At 45.7% G+C, this 19,632-nt stretch overlaps 1 protein-coding gene across 3 annotated transcripts in view; it reads right to left on the bottom strand.

The window, feature by feature from the left end:
• GOLM1 (golgi membrane protein 1) overlaps nucleotides 1-2,545 on the bottom strand; it is a 57,163-nt gene extending 54,618 nt beyond the window's left edge. Inside the window, exons 1-2 of one of the 3 annotated variants that reach the window (XM_027964257.3) lie at nucleotides 1,761-1,921; nucleotides 1,255-1,436 (exon numbers count right to left, since the gene is read on the bottom strand). The gene's annotated coding sequence lies outside the window, so the exon portion shown is untranslated. Of the gene's footprint in view, nucleotides 1-1,254; nucleotides 1,437-1,760; nucleotides 1,922-2,383 lie in introns of those variants that run through there. The other 2 variants (XM_004004099.6, XM_015093039.4) reach the window with 2 other exon arrangements.
• Between the last annotated feature and the right edge of the window lie 17,087 nt (nucleotides 2,546-19,632).

Genomic DNA, 19,632 nt, shown 5'->3' with positions numbered 1-19,632 from the left:
TGCCCAGAATGGTGAGTTGAAAGAGACACCCCACCTTCCAACTCTTCCCACACATGCAGTTTCCCCAGGCTCTGCCTGGCTATCCTTTGTGCTTCGGATGCAGAAAGCTGGCCTGCAACGTTCACAGGATCAGCAGTTCCCTCCTGGCTGGAGGAAGGTAGCCACATAAATGGACTGAAGCTGGCCCTGGGTCAACCATTCTCATTGCTGTTTCAGCCCCACCCCTGAAAAAAACAATATACATGCAAAATCTTTTCATTCCCCCATCAATAACTGGACCAGCAATTAGAAAACAAATGGCACCCTTATCTTCTAACAGCAATATTCCCAAATGCTGACCTCCACTCCTCACCCCCAGCATTCCTGCCTCTCATTCTTGGTCTTTCACTTTCGAGCAAAACCAATGGGGAGAAAAGGTGACATCTTCACAGGAGAAGAAAATATGTCTTGAAGGGTTGTTTTCTTTAAACATCCTAAGAATTCAATGTCTTTTCACCACTGACTCCTTAGAAATTGAGTTCTGACCTAAAAATCGCAAGTCTTAGCAAGCTATTCGTTTCTAGTTACAAATAAACTTATTCTTCACAGTAGCCTGCCCTTAGCTTAATCTTCTCTAACATAGGGAGGAGGAGCTATGGATGGATGCTCTAGGAGACCCACAAGTACCAACAAGGGATTCAACTTCTCAGGCCCCATGCTACAAAAAAAATTCAGAAATACTAAAACTGCCCAAATTTGAGTCAATCTCGGGGCCAGGAGCCAAACAGAGTCACTCTAAACCTGTTAAATATGTAATCAGGCTACTGGACTATTTTACTCTGCCCCTAGGAATGCCCCTCAATATTTGCATTATTTAGGGCAATTGGACCTTGGAGACCACAAACCAGGAAACTCAAAGCCGTGAAAGTCACACAAGTTTGGTTTTGCAGATTCGGGAATGGGATATCTCAAGCATCACCACGACTTGCCGAATGCAATGATTCTAAAATTCCGCTAAAACGAACGCTCATCGAAACAGGTATTTTGCCTATTTTGTTTTACCGAAAGACAGTCATTAAAATATTAAGTAAGATGTGACATATAAAGAGGATGTAAACCCAGGAGAATATTTTTACAGGAGAACAGAAGTTTTGTGGATCCTCCACGCCGCCAAAGGTGGGAAATACAGGTACAGAAGGAACCCGGAGCATCCCTGAGACGGGATTAGGAAGAGCTCTGGCAGCTCGCGGACCGAAGACCCGGTGTCAAGCTCACCTGCCAGGACGACACTGCTGCCAACGTGGGCACCGCGGCGGCGGCTCGGGGCGGAGGGGGAAAGAGACGAGCGGCGCGGCCAGCCAGCCCTCCCCGCGTGCCAATCACGCCCGCACCGCTGCCACTAGCGCCACTTCGGGGATGCTCGCTTTTGACTCTGGGTGCCGACGCGCGTGACACAGCTAAGAACAAAAAGAAAGGCCCTGCATCGCCCCAGACCGGCCTCCTCCGGGGAGCCCAGCAACGGAGCGGAGCCTGGGAGGCGGAACCCGGCGGGTCGGGGCGGCCCCGGGAAGGAGGCTCCAGCGCGGGGAGGTGTGGGGCCGGCCTCGTGCCCGCTCCGGTAAAAGGCTGCGGGCCGGGCGCCAGCCGGGGGAGGGCGGGTGTTTCCGGGGCCCGGCGCGGGGTCCTTGGGCGCGGGCCCGGGGCCGTGGAGGGACAAGGAGAGAGAAGGGGGCCGGGGCGACCGGGGGGAGAGCCGCCAGGCACGCGCGCCGCCTGCTCACCTCCTGCCGCGGCTCCGGCGGTCGCTCGGCGCTGCCGGGGCCCGGCTCCCCGCTCGCCCGGGCAGCTCTCCCGCCGCCGCCGGCCTCGTGCTCCCGTCCGCCCGGGGCAGCGTCCAGCGCCGCCGCGTTCGCGGCCTCCGCAGCGGCGAGTCCCCGCCTCTGGCCAGCGCCCGCGGCGCGCGGAGGAGGCGGCCTCGGGAGCGCGAGGAGGCGAGGCCGGGACCGCGCCCGGACTCTCGGCCCCGCAGTGCGCGCGCCCTGGCCCGCGGCCGCGGAGCGGCGGGAGCTGGAAAAGCCTGGTCGCGCCCCCTCTCAACCTCCTCCCCAGCTCCTCGCCGGCGGCTCCCGGCGCGCCTTCGGGACTGGGCTCCGACAGACCCGCAGAGCGGTCTCGATGCTTTTAAAGGAGGTGAGAAGCGGCGGCGGAGAGAAGGGCCCCGGGAGACCGCCCTGCCCCCCTACCCCCCGCAACGTCCCCCACCTCCGGCCCGGAGGAATTTTCCGGAACCCAGAGCCGACCACACCCATCGTCACACTCCTAGTCTTGCTCACGTAGTCCCGGCCGAAACTGCCCAGGATAGAGGGGCCAAGGAAAAACAGGTATTTAGGGAATATTTACTCACAAATTTGTCCTTTTTCTTCCACCAGCCCTTCCCAGGTGGGCTTGATCTCCCTACAGCTATTATCTCTCAGCGCTCATTTTTTGGGACACTCCAACTGTGGGCAGCAGAGAAAATCCGAAGGCTCTTGGGCGCTGCCCAAACGAGATCCTCTAGGACTTTCTCAGTATGGAGCCTGGAAATCTGAATTTTAAACAGCACCCAGGTGACCTTCTGGCACACGGAAGTTTGAGAAGCACTGTTGAGCCACACCTACCTGAGAAGATGCCGAAAAACTAGTGACGCGTAGAATAACCATATGAGAAATGGAATATTTCCTGCCATATCAGGAAATAAGACTGTCATCGCCATCAGTGGTTGCAGCCTGACAACGTGAGCCTGTATTCTAAGGGAACACAGGGAGAATACCAGCAGACTTCGCTTGCTCCCTACAGTGAGCCCAGGGGAACTTGGGATGTGAAAACACAGATCCCATAGCTGAGATGTATATAGAAGAAATTATTTCAGTGAGCTGAGACTCTTGCATTGTCTCATTCACAGAAAAGCACAAACTTTCTTAACTTGGGATATCTGCTTTCTTTAATTAACAATAATCTGATGTTCCAACTAGCTGCCCTTTGTTGCAGAACTTCTATAGAACCTGGCTCTTCCTCTCACCTTCTCACAGCAGTTGTCTCAGAGTCACTGTCTCCCGGACTTGAACTCCCTGAATTCCCACCAAATAAAACATAACTCTCAACTTTTAGGTTGTGAATATATTTTAAGTTGGCCTGTACTAGGAAATTATAAAGCAATGATTCTTAACCCTGGTAGCATGAGCCAGACGTTCAAATTAGCTGGGAGATTTTAAAGTATTTAGATACCAGGGTCCCACCTCTAGAGTTCTGAGTCTCAACGTTAGTATTTTTGTTTTAAAGATTGAACACGTGGCCAGAATTGAGAACAATTTTCCTAGAATCATCTCTTTTTGAACCTACCTAGCTCTAGTATCTGAGAAAAGAACCCCCTGGCTCATCCCTCCCAAACCCCAACTCCAGAAGACAAATGGGGACACACACAAACTCCTGAAGGAACTCTCACAGTCAAAACTGGTTTCAACCAGAACAGACGCCTTCAAAAATTTAAGGTTTCCTACTACCACCTGAGCGTGAATCTCCTTAAGGGCAGTTAGGAGAGGTTTTATGAGTCAAAGCCTGAGTCGTGAGCTGACAATAATAGCCCCTTTAGAGTGATATTCTAGTATATTCCAAAATGATGTTTCCATTGCCCGTTGTTAGACTGCCACCTGGTCAAACTAAGTGTTCAAAACCTGTGTGTATGTGTTGACCATCAGCTCTGGCTTGTCCTTGGTCTTGACTTGCAACTCCTGCCTCTGATCCCCTACCAACCTTCAGTGACCATAGTCAGGGTTTTAGAACAGGCGCAGTGTCTTCCCTTGTTACTCATTTTGGCTCTCCTAGTAACACTTTGCCTTCTTAGACTGTGAACCATAACTTCCATCTCATTTGCCTCTAAGTATGTTCCCATTAGTGTCTGTGATTTATCAATGGCTAATTAGTCAGTGACTAAGCCAGTGATTCTTAAACACTTTATAGAAGAGGTCCATATGTCTAGGTACTAGGGAAGCTGGCTAAATTAACTACATCTTTACTGAGAGGGAATCATCCTTTCCAAGTTTCATGGGGATCTTTATGGCAAAATTTGGAATTAGAGTAGTTCTTAAAGTTCTTTTAAAATGCAGTATTTATATATGCAGTGTTGTATATGTGAATTTGGATTTACATTGCTTATAAAGTGCTCTATTTCCTCAAGGCTTCTCATCCAGAATGTTTAACCTAATCAGTTGCTCGCCCTAAAAATTCAAGTGGATAGATTGATTTGATTAAATAAGGGCTTCCCTGGTAGCTCAGATGGTAAAGAATCTGCCTGCAATACAGGAGACCGGGGTTTGATCTCCAAGTCAGGAAGATCCCCTGGAGAAGGGAATGGCAACCCACTCCAGTATTCTTGCCTGTAGAATCCCATGGACAGACCTTGAGGTCACCAAGAGTCAGACACAAGTAAGCAACTAACACTTTCACTTTCAATGATTAAATAATGTGCAAGGGGCTGTTGTGGTTGGTTGTAGTGCACCTGTGTGTTGTCTGTTTAGTTTTCTTTCCGCTAGCTAACAGCACGCTATGTTCATACAGGAACCTACCTCCTACTCTCCAAGGGATACAGCCTTAGTTGGACTGTCAAAGTGATGTCCTCTCTAGCTCAAGGAATAGACCATTGTATCAGTTTTCTATTTGCTACCCTAGCAAATTATCACAAACCTAGAGGGCTTCCCTGGTGGCTCAGAGGTAAAGAATCTGCCTGCTAATGCAGGAGATGCAAGTTTGACACCTGGGTCAGGAAGATCTCCTGGAAAAGGAAATGACAACCCACTCCAGTATTCTTGTCTGGGAAATCCCTGGGACAAAGGAGGCTGACAGGCTACAGTCCATGGGGTTGAAAAGAGTTAGACACTATTTCCGGAACAACTAAGTTGTTAACAACAACAATAGAGTTAAGATGACAAAGTTCTGTTGGTTAAAAATCTCACTGAGCTAAAACCAAGATGTTGGAGGGGCTGTGTTCCTTTCTAGAGACTTTTAGGAAAATCAACTGCATTGCTTTTTCCGGCTTTTAGAGATTGCTTGCATTCCCAGTACGTAAACCCCTTCTTTCATTTTACAAGCAAGCAATCTTCAAAATCGGTAACATCTTTCTAATCCTGCTTCCATAGCACATCTCTCAGATCCAGCTGGGAAGCTTTCTTTGCTTCTAAGAACGCTTGTGATTGCATGGGTCCCACCCAAATAATCCAAGATAATGTCTGTGGCTCAGACTCTTAATTTAATCACATCTGCAAATTCTCTTCTGCCATTTAAGGTAACATTTACAGGTTTCAGGGATTAAGACGTGAACATCTTGAGAGGCCTTTATTCTGTCTGCTACAGACCCCTATCCTCAGCTGATTCATTGCACTCTATTCCTGGGATAAAGCAATGACCCAAAGACGAAAAAGGATCCGTGTGCACGTATGTCAGTGATGGTACCCATCATTTTTGGCATGCAGATCTGTGGGGCTGGTTCCTATGCTCCTCAAAAGCTGACTTTTCAGTTTATCCTGCAATTCTGAGGCTTTCCCCATACCTAGAACTTGCTAGAAAGAAATGTAGTACATAACAGAACAACAGTGTAGAATCATTTTCAGAGTTCTTGGTCACAAACAATAGAAAGAGCCTTTGTAAATCTTCAGGAAAAGGAGTTGATTGGACAAAGGTCAGGGTCTCAGGGCATCAACAGTGAGAATCAGTGAAATCATAAAAATTGATTTTCAATCAGTTTGGAAACCCTGAATGCTGGAGAGGGCTAAGCAGCAGAAATCACTGAAAAAGTAACACAGCAGATAGAGTGAGTTTGGTATATATGCCACACTGCAGCATCTGTAGGAAATACGCCCTCCAACTCACCCCACTTGTTTGCAACATTGCTCAAGACACAAAGTGTCCAGAGGGAGCTTCCAGTTAGAGGGATTTGGTTCTATGTCCATTTACCAGGCTAACTGGGACAACTCTGGTTTCTGTAGCTGGACGTGGCCACTAATTCCACAAAAGGAAATTGAGGTAATGCCTAAAAAAGAGGATTCTGGCAAACAATCAGCAAATGTCCCCCACAAATATCCTAAGAGAAATTCAAAGAGCTGTGGAGCAAGCAGAATTCATGTCGGTCTAGGAAAATCGGGAAAGACTAAACAGAAAATTGGTGTAGGACAGGCTGTCCAACAGAAATAGATTTCAAACCACATATATAATTTAAAATTTTCTAGTAGCTGTATCTTTGGGGTCGCAGAGACTGAACTGAACTGAACGGGACATTTTACACCCAATAAAACGTTTAACAGAAAATGAATACACCACTTCAGTTTTTAAATTTTTATTTATTTATTTTTGACTGCTCTGGGTCTTCGTTGCTGCCTGCCATTTTCTCATTGTGGTGGCTTCTCTTGTTGTAGAGGGCCAGCTCTAGTGCATGGGTTCTGTGTCCGTGGCATGCAGGATCTTCCCAGAGCAAGGATCATCCCATGTCCCCTGCGTCAGCAGATGGATTCTTAACCACCAGTCCATCAGGGAAGTCCACTTTTTTTTTTTTTTAATTTCAGTATAAAAGGAAACATAAAGAAGTCAGTTTCTCCTCGGCACCAGCCACATTTCAAATGCTCAATAGCTACATGTGGCTAGTGGCTACAACATTAGACATGGAAGGTGTAGAAGGATGATGTATCCACTTGGATCTTATCTAGAGAGAGAAAAAGTACACAGTAATTTAAACAGGGTAAATTTAAACATAAAGATTCTTTAACATAGCATCACAAGGGTCTGGCAGGTAAAAAGCAAAGAAAACTATAAATAATGTAGGAATGGGTCTTCCCTGGTGGTCAATGGTTAAGAGACCACCTTGCAGTGCAGAGGACACTGGTTCAATCCCTGGTCCGGGATGATTCCGCATGCAGCAGAGCAACTAGGCCCACGCGCCGCAACTACTGAAGCTTGCTCGCCTAGAACCTTGCTCTGTGCAATGAGAAGCCATGCCAACGAGAAGTCCACACCTGACATCAAAGAATAGCCCTGGCAGCCACAACTAGAGAAAGCCCATGTGCAGCAACAAAGACTCACCACAGCAAAGAAATAAAAATCTAACTAAATAAATAAACCTTTTAAAAAAGAATATAGGAATGGAAGGTATTCTAAGCAGCTGTTATCTCCTGCTCTCAGATCTGCCTGTCTCTCCACCAACCACATGAATAAGACTGAGACCTCTGTGGAGAGGGCTATGGCTCCCTAAGTGGCAGAAAAATTGCTGTGTTGTCAGTAGAATTTGCTGAAAATCTGCCCTCCAGAACCTTCTAGAAATCACCTTCTAAGCTGCCCAGGAAAGCTGTTCATGGGTTGGTTTCTCACTGGAGGTGCTCTCTTACAAAACTGCTCCGGGTGCCCAGGGAAGCTGCAGTTGCTTGGTACTTGTGCTGCAGAGGCTGGGTGCTGCAGGAGACTGGCACAGGCCTGGAAGGGTGGAGAAACACCATTGTCCAGCATGACGACAAGACTCAGAAAAGAGTGAAGCAGAACAATGGGATTAGTTCAGGTAGGGGAGTCATTGCAGATGGGAGGGTAGGATAGAAATGTAAGATAGAAAGGTAGACCCAGGGGTTCTACCTTAGATGCAACAAGCCATTCTATACAATATTGTAATTTTTCCCAACTACCAGTCTGGTCACATCACTCCTCCCTTTAATAACTGCCCATGGCTTTTCCTGGCTTATATAAATCTTAGCGTTCTAGGCTATGTGCCCAAATTTCCTCAAACCAAGCCAGGCCGCTATCCTGCGCTCCCCATAGACCAGCTCCCCATGGACTTTGCAATTCTGCCTAGAAGGTCCCCCTTCCCTTTCTTACAACTCAGCCCGAAAGTCCCAGTCAGAAAAACTCTCCTAGTACCCACCACATTCTGCCCACCCCACAGTTGTCCTGTCCGTAAAGTTCCTGATGGAAGGGACTCTCCTCTGTTAGCGTGGTCTCTTCCCCAGCACTTACACAGTGGGTGCTAGATGAGTACTCCAGACTGACCGCAAGCTCCTATGAGTAGCACAGGGCCCAGGACATTGGAAGCACTCTCCAAATACAGAATAGAATAGAATAGGAAGTCCTTGTTATAAGCCTCTTGCTGTGTTTGCATTTTAGCATCCATTTTTTCCTTCTTCAGGTACCTAGTTCTCACAGACTTTTCAATCCTAAATGCCTGTAGTAAACTGAAAATCCAAAGATGTATTTCAGTGTCCTAACCCCAATAATCTGTGAATATTGCTTGATATGGCAAAAGATGTGATTAAATAAAGATCTTGAAAGGAGGAGGTCATTCTGAATTTTCCATTTGGGCCTGAAATGCCCAACTGGCATTTCAGGACAAGTGTCCTTATAAGGCAATGGCACCCCACTCCAGTACTCTTTCCTGGAAAATCCCATGGACAGAGGAGCCTGGTAGGCTGTAGTCCATGGGGTCAGGTCACTGAGGGTCAGACACAACTGAGCGACTTCACTTTCACTTTTCACTTTCACACATTGGAGAAGGAAATGGCAACCCACTCCAGTGTTCTTGCCTGGAGAATCCCAGGGACGGGGGAGCCTGGTGGGCTGCCGTCTATGGGGTCACACAGAGTCGGACACGACTGAAGCGACTTAGTAACAATAGTAGTCGTCCTTATAAGGGAAAAGCCGAGGGTGTTTGGACAGAAGAGAGAAAGAAGCTGGAGAAGGACAGAAACTGGAACGATGTGGCCACAAGCCGAGGAGTGCCTGGAGCCACCAGAAGCTGGAAGAGGTAAGCAATGGGTTCTCCCCTAGAGTCTTTGGAGAGAGCATGACCTTACCTTCACGACCATATCAGAATAAAACTCCTGTTGTTTGAAGCCAACCGGTTTTGGTACTTTGTTATGGCAGCCCCCAGGAATTAATACAATGTCCAATTCCACGGGTCATAGTGACTGCTTCATTGATGGGCACAAGATCCAATCAATTCAATGAAACTGTGTTATAGGACATTTGCTGGAGCTACTGGAAAACAGAAGGCTTTTTTCCACAAAGGCGACCCATACTAGGAAAAGATAAGCCTAGAGCTGCTTGCAGAGTTGGACACTACTGAAGCGCCTTAGCATGCATGCAGGCATTGGAGAAGGAAATGGCAACCCACTCCAGTATTCTTGCCTCGAGAATCCCAGGGAGAGAGGAACCTGGTGGGCTGCCATCTATGAGGTCACACAGAGTCAGACACGACTGAAGCGACTTAGCAGCAGCAGAGCTGCTTGGGGCCCCCACGTGGAGACACCTGCCTAATATGTTGAAAAAGACAGAGGCAGAGTCTAGCGTTGATGATATCATTTGATCTTCTGGACCCAGCCATAGCTTATGCCAGTCCTATCCCTGGACTTTTCAGTTACATCCGCCAATTAATTCCCCATTTGACTTAGCCAGTATGAGCTGGATTCCTGTCACAAGCAGCCCAAAGCATTCTGATTCACAGAGTTTTTGTTACCTGGGTAAGGTTGTCAGAGATATATGAACTGTAGATAAACAATAGGTAGGTTTTTAGTATAAGTGTGTCCTATATACTGAATGGGTATGATACCGTGCACATATATATTTGTTATTTAACTGAAACTTAATTTAACTTGGCATCCTGCGTTTTTGGTTTGGGGGTGGTTTATCTTTTATAAAAGTTTGGCAATCTTATGTTGGCAGAAGGGCTTTTATTGATCATCTGAAACCTCTGAAAGGCCAGCTTACTATCATACAAAGGAAGGTAGGGATAATCTTTATTCTAAGTGTGTTGTGCTTAGTCACTCAATTCTGTCCATCTCTATGTGACCCCCAGAGAAGGCAATGGCACCCCACTCTGGTACTCTTGCCTGGAAAATCCCATGGATGGAGGAGCCAGTAGGCTGCAGTCCATGGGGTTGCAAAGAGTTGGACACAACTGAGCGACTTCACTTTCACTTTTCACTTTCATGCATTGGAGAAGGAAATAGCAACCCACTCCAGTGTTCTTGCCTGGAGAATCCCAGGAACAGGGGAGACTGGTGGGCTGCCTTCTATGGGGTCGCACAGAGTCAGACACGACTGAAGTGACTTAGCAGCAGCAGCAGCAGCTATGTGACCCCATGGACTGTAGCCTGACAAGCTACTCTGCCCATGGGGATTCTCCAGGCAAGATTACTGGAGTGGGTTGCTATGTCCTCCTCCAGGGGATCTTCCCAACCCAGGGATCAAACCCAAGTCTCCCGCATTGCAGGCAGATTCTTTACTGTTTGAGCCACCAGGGAAGCAGATGTCTCTTTTTGAGTAATTGTCTTCAGCCTCCTATATTGACTGGAGCTGTAAAAGACTGTGATTATAGCCTCATATTATCAAGAACCTGAATATGATTTGAAGTAGAGAAGGAAACATCAGTTTTTAATAGCCTGGGCAATACTGAGCAAAGTCGTGGATAAATTGCTGAATGGGCTGAGAGCCCTATGACATACTCTAAAGCTGATGCGCTTCCAGGGCCGCTTTTATGGTTTCCTCTGCTTGGTGTGATGTACCTGTGAGGACGTGGCCCAAACGCAAAGGATTATGGGAGACCCAGCTGGAGGGGCAGAGGAGGGGGCCAGGCAATGCCCACTGAGCAGAGGAGAAGAAAAGTGCCCAAGCTAAGGGTATACTGATGTCTGGAGGCCAGCCTGAAGGCATGAAGTCTGGCATATATAAAACAGCACCCTAGCCCAGGATATATGGGAATGGTGCTGTGTGTTTTTGGCACCAAGACGCAGTGTTCAAGAAAAGGAGGGTCTTCTGCTTCACTAATGCTAGCATGTCTTTTGTTCTCAAAAGCGTTTTCAAAAGACTTCTGAGGTAGATCTGTCCTCTAACCTTGAGATGTATGTCTAGAGTGAGAGACTGACAGTTTGTTTTAACTTTGCAGCAATGGTAAGAATATTCAAAAACTTACACGCTTGAGAAGTTACCTGGCTCAATAACTCATCCACTATTGCTTATTTGTCAATGATGTTTGAGAAAGGAGGATATTTCTTGAAAATACAGTTTGAAATGTCAATTATATTTCAGTGATTTCTGCTTTAAAAAAAATGTAATTTACTTATTTGGCTGTGCCAGGTCTTAGTTGTGGCACATGGGATCTTTAATCTTTGTTGAGGCATACGGGATCTAGCTCCCCAACCAGGCATCAAACCCAGGCCCCATGCATTGGGAGCATGGAATCTTAGCCAGGGAAGTCACTCTGACTTTTGTTTTGTGTGAATTCTTCTTTGCATACAAGTATGTGCTTGAGCAGGGTTTTCCAGGTGGCACTAGTGGTAAAAAACCTGCCTGCCAGCACAGGACATGTAAGGGATGTGGGTTTGATCCCTGGGTCAGAAAGATCCTCTGGAGGAGGGCATGGCAACCCACTCCAGTATTCTTGCCTGGAGAATCCCCATGGACAGAGAAGCCTGGAGGGCTCCAGTCCATGGGGTCGCAAAGAGACAACTGAAGCAACTTTGCACAGCACACACATGTGCTTAAGCACTAGAGAAGACAATACATGCATCCAGTCCTGCTGTCTTCAGTTCAGTTCCGTTCAGTCGCTCAGTCGTGTCCAACTCTTTGCGACCCCATGAATCGCATCATGCCAGGCCTCCCTGCCTATGACCAACTCCCGGAGTTTACCCAAACTCATGTCCATCGAGTCAGTGATGCCATCCAGCCATCTCATCCTCTGTTGTCCTCTTCTCCTCTTGCCCCCAATCCTTCCCAGCATCAGAGTCTTTTCCAATGAGTCAGCTCTTCGCATCAGGTGGCCAAAGTATTGGAGTTTCAGCTTTAGCATCAGTCCTTCCAATGAACACCCTGGACTGATCTCCTTTAGGATGGACTGGTTGGATCTCCTTGCAGTCCAAGGGACTCTCAAGAGTCTTCTCCAACACCACAGTTCAATAGCATCAATTCTTTGGCGCTCAGCTTTCTTCACAGTCCAACTCTCACATCCATACGTGACCACTGGAAAAACCATAGCCTTGACTAGACAGACCTTAGTTGGCAAAGTAAGGTCTCTGCTTTTGAATATGCTATCTAGGTTGGTCATAACTTTCCTTCCAAGGAGTAAGCATCTTTTAATTTCATGGCTGCAATCACCATCTGCAGTGCTTTTGGAGCCCCAAAAAATAAAGTCTGCCACTGTTTCCACTGTTTCCTCATCTATTTCCCATGAAGTGATGGGACCAGATGCCATGATCTTCGTTTTCTGAATGTTGAGCTTTAAGCTAAATTTTTCACTCTCCTCTTTCACTTTCATCAAGAGGCTTTTAGTTCCTCTTCACTTTTTGCCATAAGGGTAGTGTCATCTGCATATCTGAGGTTATTGATATTTCTCCCGGCAATCTTGATTCCAGCTTGTGCTTCTTCCAGCCCAGTATTTCTCATGATGTACTCTGTATATAAGTTAAATAAGCAGAGTGACAATATACAGCCTTGATGTACTCCTTTTCCTATTTGGAACCAGTCTGTTGTTCCATGTCCAGTTCTAACTGTTGCTTCCTGACCTGCATAGAGGTTTCTCAAGAGGCAGGTCAGGTGGTCTGGTGGAATACCAGACCACCTGCTGTCTTAGTTTTGTTTATATCCCCACTGACTTACCGCCTTACCAAATCTGTCCAAGTTCTCCACACCCAGCAAGATCTCACAACTTGTGTTAAGAACCACTTTATTTCCGCTAGGGTGACATAGTGAGGTCACACCCTTGTGGTTATGGGAGAGGTCCTGGGCAGTGCATGCACTCCATGGGTGAGACTTCAAATTGTAGTTTGAGGGCTCTTGCTTATAATCTCAGGCCACAAACTGACATCATCATCACTTTGTGTGCAAAAAGGCAGCTCTGGTTTTTCTTTAACATTTTTACAACAGTATTTATTTTATCTTGCAATTCATAGGATTTCATTAAACCCCAGACAGCTGGCCAGGTCTCCAGGGGCTCAAGAATTCCAAGACCCACTCACTCCTTCTCTTATCTAAAGTGCTGCCTGATGAGCTGTGCTCAAGGGCAAGCATGGAATCCAGGCAGTGTCCAGGCAGATCACAAGTAAGATCAGAGGACTGCTCTGCTGCTTCTGAAGCCTGAACAGGACTTCTTCCGTTTTAATTTCCCTCACAGTGGGTCAGTCTCCTTGGTCTGGAGCAGTGGTTCTCAGCTCTTCCTCACCAAGGGCATCTTCTTCCACTGTCAGTTTTGGTGGTACTAGTTCAGTACACAGTACCTCCAGAGAAACCACATGATGCGAATCAAAAAGTGAGGAAACTGGGAGCCAAAGAAAAGGAGGAAAATGCATTGTGTGCCAAGGGACTATGACTGGAAGTAGAGAAAGATAGAAATCCAAAAAGCTAAATTATATGGTCCGTTGTGTATATTTACACCACATGTATTTTATCCATTCATCTATTGATAGCCATTTATGTTCCTCTCATATTTTGGCTATTGTGAAAAAGGCTGCAATGAACATAAGGGTACATATATATTTTTGAACTAGTATTTTTGTTTTATTTGGAAAAATACTCAGAATTGCTGAATCATACTGCTTTTCATACTGACCACCAATTTACATTCGCAGCAACAGTGCACGAATGTTCCCTTTTCTCTACATCCTTACCAACATCTGTTACTTGTGGTCTTTTTGAAAATAACCATTCTGTGAAGTGGGCTTCCCAGGAGGGTCAGTGGTAAAGAATCCACCTGCCAATGCAGGAGATGCAGAGATGTGGGTTCAATCTCTGGGTTGGAAAGATCCCCAGGAGGAGGAAATGACAACCCACTCCAGTATTCTTGCCTGAACAGTCCTGTGGACAGAGGAGCCTGGTGGGCTACAGTCCATGGGGTTGCAAAGAGTTGGACATGAATGAACGACTGAGATTGAATGCATGCATTCTGAGAAGTATGAGGTAATATCTCATTGTGGTTTTGATCTGGATTTCCCTGATCATGAATAATGTTGAACATCTTTTCATGTGCCTTTTGACCATCTGGGAAAATGTCTATTCAAATTCTCTATTTTTTAATCACGTTGTTTGTTTTTTCTGAAGTTGAGTTATATGAAGTCTTGTATCTTTCGGATATTAACACCTTATCAGATGTATCATTTGCAAGTATCTTCTCCCATTCAGTAGCAGCCTTTCCATTTTGTTAACAGTTTCCTTTGCGCTTCCCTGGTGGCTCAGAGGTTAAAGCGTCTGCCTGCAATGCAGGAGACCTGGGTTCGATCCCTGGGTCAGGAAGATCTCCTGGAGAAGGAAATGGCAACCCACTCCAGTATTCTTGCCTGGAGAATCCCATGGACAGAGGAGCCTGGTGGGCTAAGTCCACGGGGTCGCAGAGTCGGACACGACTGAGCAACTTCACTTTCACTTTGATATGCAAAAGTTTTTTAGTTTGATGTAGTGCCATTTTATTTTTGATTTGTTTTTCTTACTTGAGACATATCCCCCAAAAATGTTGCTCAGACTAATGTCAAAAAGCATACTACCTATGTTTTATTCTAATTTTATGGTTTTGGGTCTTATAGTCAAGTCTTTAATCCAGCTTAAGTTTATTTCTGTACATCATGTGAGAAAGTATTCCAGTTTGATTCTTCTGCATGTAATTGTCCAGTTTTCCCAGCACCATTTATTGAAAAGAGTGTTTTTCCCCATTGGTTAATCTTGCCTCCTTTCCTGTAGAGTAATTGACCATGTAAGTGTGGGTTCATTTTGGGGTTCTTTATTGATCTATGTGTCTGTTTTTGTGCCAATGCCTTGCTTTTTTGATTACTATAGTTTTGTAGTATAGCTTGAAATCAGATAGAATACCTCCAGCTTTTTCTTCTTCCTGAAGAATTTTTTTGCTTATTCAGGCTCAGGACCACAAAATTTTCAGTAGATACACTTAAAAATTATTGATGACCCCGAAGAATTTTCCATCATATGAGTTCTGCTATCAATATTATAGAAATTTTAAAAATTATTATTTAAAAACAATAAATTCATTACATGTTAATATAAATAATAATATACAACCCACTCTGTGTGCAGTGTCACCTGGCATTCTTCACACGACGTTGTGGGAAATGAGCTTCAGAGGACCAGCTTGAATGTTGATACCTCTGCTGACTGTTCTATCTGTGGCTTACCAACTGTCATTTGTCTCTGCCTGAGGAGTCGCCTGTTTTCTGGGAGCATCTGTAACACCATGGCATGCTAACTTATACCCTTCCAAGAAGAGAAAAACAGCTCCTCATAGTTACTGACATAACCTCTACCTGAGACTCAGCGTGGTGTTTTGGTCACTGTCGTATTTGACTCTTTTGTGACACCGTCAACTGTAGCCTGCCAGGTTCTTCTGTCCGTGGGATTTCCCAGGCAAGAATACTGGAGTGGATTGCCATTTCCCTCTCCAGGGGATCTTCCTGACCCAATGATTGAAGCCATGTCTCCCGCATTGGCAGGACCAAGCAATCAGGGAAGCCCGAGACTCAGCATACTTTCTGTTTTACTGTGGCAATAGACTTCACTATATTCACAGTGCCCATGACTTTGTAACCAAGAGAAAATACAGATACTTTGACAACATATCATAATTGTATCAAATGTCTCTAAATAAATTTATGCATGACAACCCTTTGAAATCAAAGTACTTGATCTTGTTGATGCATTAAACAAGCACATATATTACTATATCATTTGTTATATATATTACTACACATTTGTTTTATAATGTATTAACAACTATATTTTAATATGATTGCTTGTTTTTTTCATTTTACTTTCATGCATTTAACATTTTTATTCTGAGAATGGGTCCATAGGCTCCCAATTTAGACACTGCGTTTATTGTCTGAGACTCTGTATAGCATAGGAAAACCAGAAATAAAAAACATTTCAATTATGTGTTTTCAATTTGAATTTCCCAAGCCCCAGCACTGCGATGAAATGGAAGGATGCATGCTTGTTGAAAGAGATTTGGAAGAAATGCCTTGAAAGAAGTAAAGCCTTTTAACCTGAACCTAGAAGGGAGCCTCAGTGTTGGGGGGAGGGGTTTGGACACACGGGTTGAGATTGATGAAGTCTGGATGGGGGTACAGGATCTGAAGGGTGGATTGTACCTCCAGAGGCCATCAGCTTTTTCTTGACATCCAGGAGGCCTCCTGGGGTCTTCTTCAGGCCCGCAGCCCACATGCTCTCCATCTGAGTGATCCTCAGAACTGCCTCACTTCAGGCTACCTTCTCAGAGACTGGCTGGGGCCCCCTTCCTCCACAGCCAGAAGCCCCCCCACCAAATTGTGTTCAGTTCCCAACAACCCACTTCTCCCTCTTTTGGCAGCCCAGGATGCAAGCCTGTGAGTTGTAGGGTGGAGCTAAGCCCTGAGAGGGATGGTGCACTGTGGAACAGAAGATCTCTTGACCTCTATTTTGGGTCATCCCTATTTGAGTGAGGTGAAACAGAACCATCTTGAGATTTCCCTCTGGGTTAGAGAAAAACCATCATTCACAAGAGAGGAAAGAGGTGTGGAGGTGAGTAGTACTTTTCCCAAGAGTTACTATCTCCCTGTTTTTCAAGTCTATGAGCTGGGAAATGCAGAGTTGCCGTTTTAGCCAGCCTGGCGTGCCTGTGACCCAGATCCGAGGTGGTGTGCAAGCACGTGATCTCCCTGCTTTGTTGGTGCTAATTTCAGCAGTGTGCTCCTATTGCTATGATAATGAGCTAGGGAAGCTTCGCAAGCTGGCCAAGAAGAGCAAACTTCATAAGCGAAAGGATAAATCGGGGCTGTGCTATGCTCAGTCACTCAATGCATCTTACTCTGTGAATCCATGGACTGTAGCTCTCCAGGCTCCTCTGTCCATGGGGTTTCCTAGGCAAGAATATTGGAGTGGGTTGCCATTTCCTCCTCCAGGGGATCTTCCCTCCCCAGAGATCGAACTCAAGGCTCTTGCGTCTCCTGCATTGGCACTGTGCCACCTGGGTAGCAAATCAGGGCTACAGTTTGACATTTGGGAAGGAGTAGAGTCAAGAGCGACTTCTCTTTCCCTTTTCACTGTCATGGATTGGAGAAGGAAATGGTAACCCACTCCAGTGTCCTTGCCTGGAGAATTCCAGGGACGGAGGAGCCTGGTGGGCTGCCGTCTCTGGGGTCAAACAGAGTCAGGCATGACTGAAGCGACTTAGAAGCAGCAGCAGCAGAGTCAAGAGACATGAAAGTTTGAAATAATGATGGGAGAAATACAGCAATGGGGCCAGCTTAACCCAGGGAAGGAGAAGGCACGTTTTAGAAGGCTCGGAAATAACTTGTCCTAGACCCAGCTGTCTCCCTGAAAAAGCCTAACTGTTCCAGACATCTAACTTTGCACTGTTTGTACTGTATCTCCTTGTGTGTTTACTTGGTCCTCTCTCTAATGTGTATGTATTTATTTTTTGCTTTGTTTTTGTTTCTTTGTTTGCACCATGTAGCAAGCAGAATCCTAGTTCCCTGAACAGTGATCGAACTAGTAGTGCCTCATGTAGTGGAAGACACGGAGTCCCAACCATTGGACCATCAAGGAAGTTTCATATATATGTGAAAGTGAAAGTGTTAGTTGCTCAGTCATGTCCAATTCTTTGCCACCCGTGCACTGTAACCCACCAGGCACCTCTGTCCATGGAATTCTCCAGGCAAGAATATTGGAGTGGGTTGCCATTCCTTTCTCCAGGGAATCTTCCCAACCAAGTGATTGAACCCGGGTCTCCTGCATTGCAGGCAGATTATTTAATGTCTGAGTCATGTGTTTTTAAGTAAACTCACCAGAGATTAAAAAAAAAAAACATATATCAAGACAGTAAGATGTGAAAATTGAGTTTTTTAAAAAGATCTTTTTCTTTTCCACCACCAGAAAAGAGTATCATTCACATAAGGATGGAGCAGCAAAAAGGTACACATATGGCAAAGAAGAAAGTGGAGGAGACAGTGAAGGGGGGGGGCAGTTGCTGAAGATGGGCTTGCGAATTGCCTGAGATTCCAGGACTAGTGATAAAGGAAAAAAATCACTGAGAACACTGACAGCACCAAATGCTGACAAGGATGTGAAGCAATAGGAACTCTCAGTCATTGCTGGAGGGAATGCAAAATGCAACAACCACTTGGAAGACAGTTTGGTGGTTTCTTACAAAACAGTATATCCTTCCCATAGGATCCAGCCATCATGCTCCTTGGTATTTACTAAGAGAATTTTAAAACTTATGATCACACAAGACTTGCACATGAATATTTACAGAAACTTTGTTCGTAATTGCTAAAACTTGGCAGCAACCAAGATGTCCTTCCATTGTGAAATACTGAGTGGACAAGGAATTTCCTGGTGGTTCAGTGGTTAGGGGGTCTGTGTTTACACTGCAGAGGGCACAGGTTCTATCCCTGGTGGGGGAACCAACATCCCACATGCTGTGTGGTGCAGCCAAACAAAAAGAAAGAAAATAGTAAGTAGATAAATAAACAATGGTACATCCAGACAGTGTAATATTATTCAGCACTAAAAAGTAATGAGCTATCACGCCATGGAAAGATATGAAGGAAGCTTAAATGCCTATTACTAAATGAAATAAGCCAGTCTAAAAAAGGTTACATACTGTATGATTCCAACTGTGTGACATTCTGTGCAGCTATGGAGACAGTAAAAAAAAAAAATCAGTGGTTGACAGGGATTGGGTCTGGGATAGGATTAATAGGTGGGAAACACAGGATTTTTAGGGTAGTGAAAATATTCTGTAATGGTGGATACATGTCATTACACATTAAAAAAAAAAAAAAACCCATGGGATGTATAATACCTAGAGTGAACCCTAAGGTAAACTATGGACTTCAGACATAATGTATCAATATAGCTGCAGCAGTTGTAACAAATGTATCACACTTATGGGGCTTCAGTTCAGTTCAGTTCAGTCCAGTCGCTCAGTGGTGTCTGACTTTTGGCAACCCCATGAATCGCAGCACTCCAGGCCTCCCTGTCCATCACCAACTCCTGGAGTTCACTCAGACTCACGTCCATCGAGTCACTGATGCCATCCAGCCATCTCATCCTCTGCCATCCCCTTCTCCTCCTGACCCCAATCCCTCCCAGCATCAGGGTCTTTTCCAATGAGTCAACTTTTCGCATGAGGTGGCCAAAGTACTGGAGTTTCAGCTTCAGCATCATTCCCTCCAAAGAAATCCCAGGGCTGATCTCCTTCAGAATGGACTGGTTGGATCTCCTTTGCAGTCCAAGGGACTCTCAACAGTCTTCTCCAACACTGCAGTTCAAAAGCATCAATTCTTTGGCGCTCAGCTTTCTTCACAGTCCAACTCTCACATCCATACATGACCACTGGAAAAACCATAGCCTTGACTAGACACTTAACAGCCCCATAGTCTTCCCATAGAGGAGACTATGCATGGGTTGGGGGTGGGGGTGAGGAGGAAACATATGGGAAACTTTGCTGTTGTTTAGTCGCTAAATTGTGACCCCATGGGCTGTAGCCCACCAGGCTCATCTGTCCATGGAATTTTCCAGTCAAGAATATTGGAGTGAGTTGTCCTTTCCTTCTCCAGGGGATCATCCCAACCTGGGGATGGAACCCACATCTCCTGCATTGGCAGGTGGATT

Source organism: Ovis aries, chromosome 2 (genome assembly GCF_016772045.2).
Source record: "Ovis aries strain OAR_USU_Benz2616 breed Rambouillet chromosome 2, ARS-UI_Ramb_v3.0, whole genome shotgun sequence".
Lineage (NCBI taxonomy): Eukaryota > Metazoa > Chordata > Mammalia > Artiodactyla > Bovidae > Ovis > Ovis aries.
This window is presented reverse-complemented; position numbering and strand designations above follow the sequence as displayed.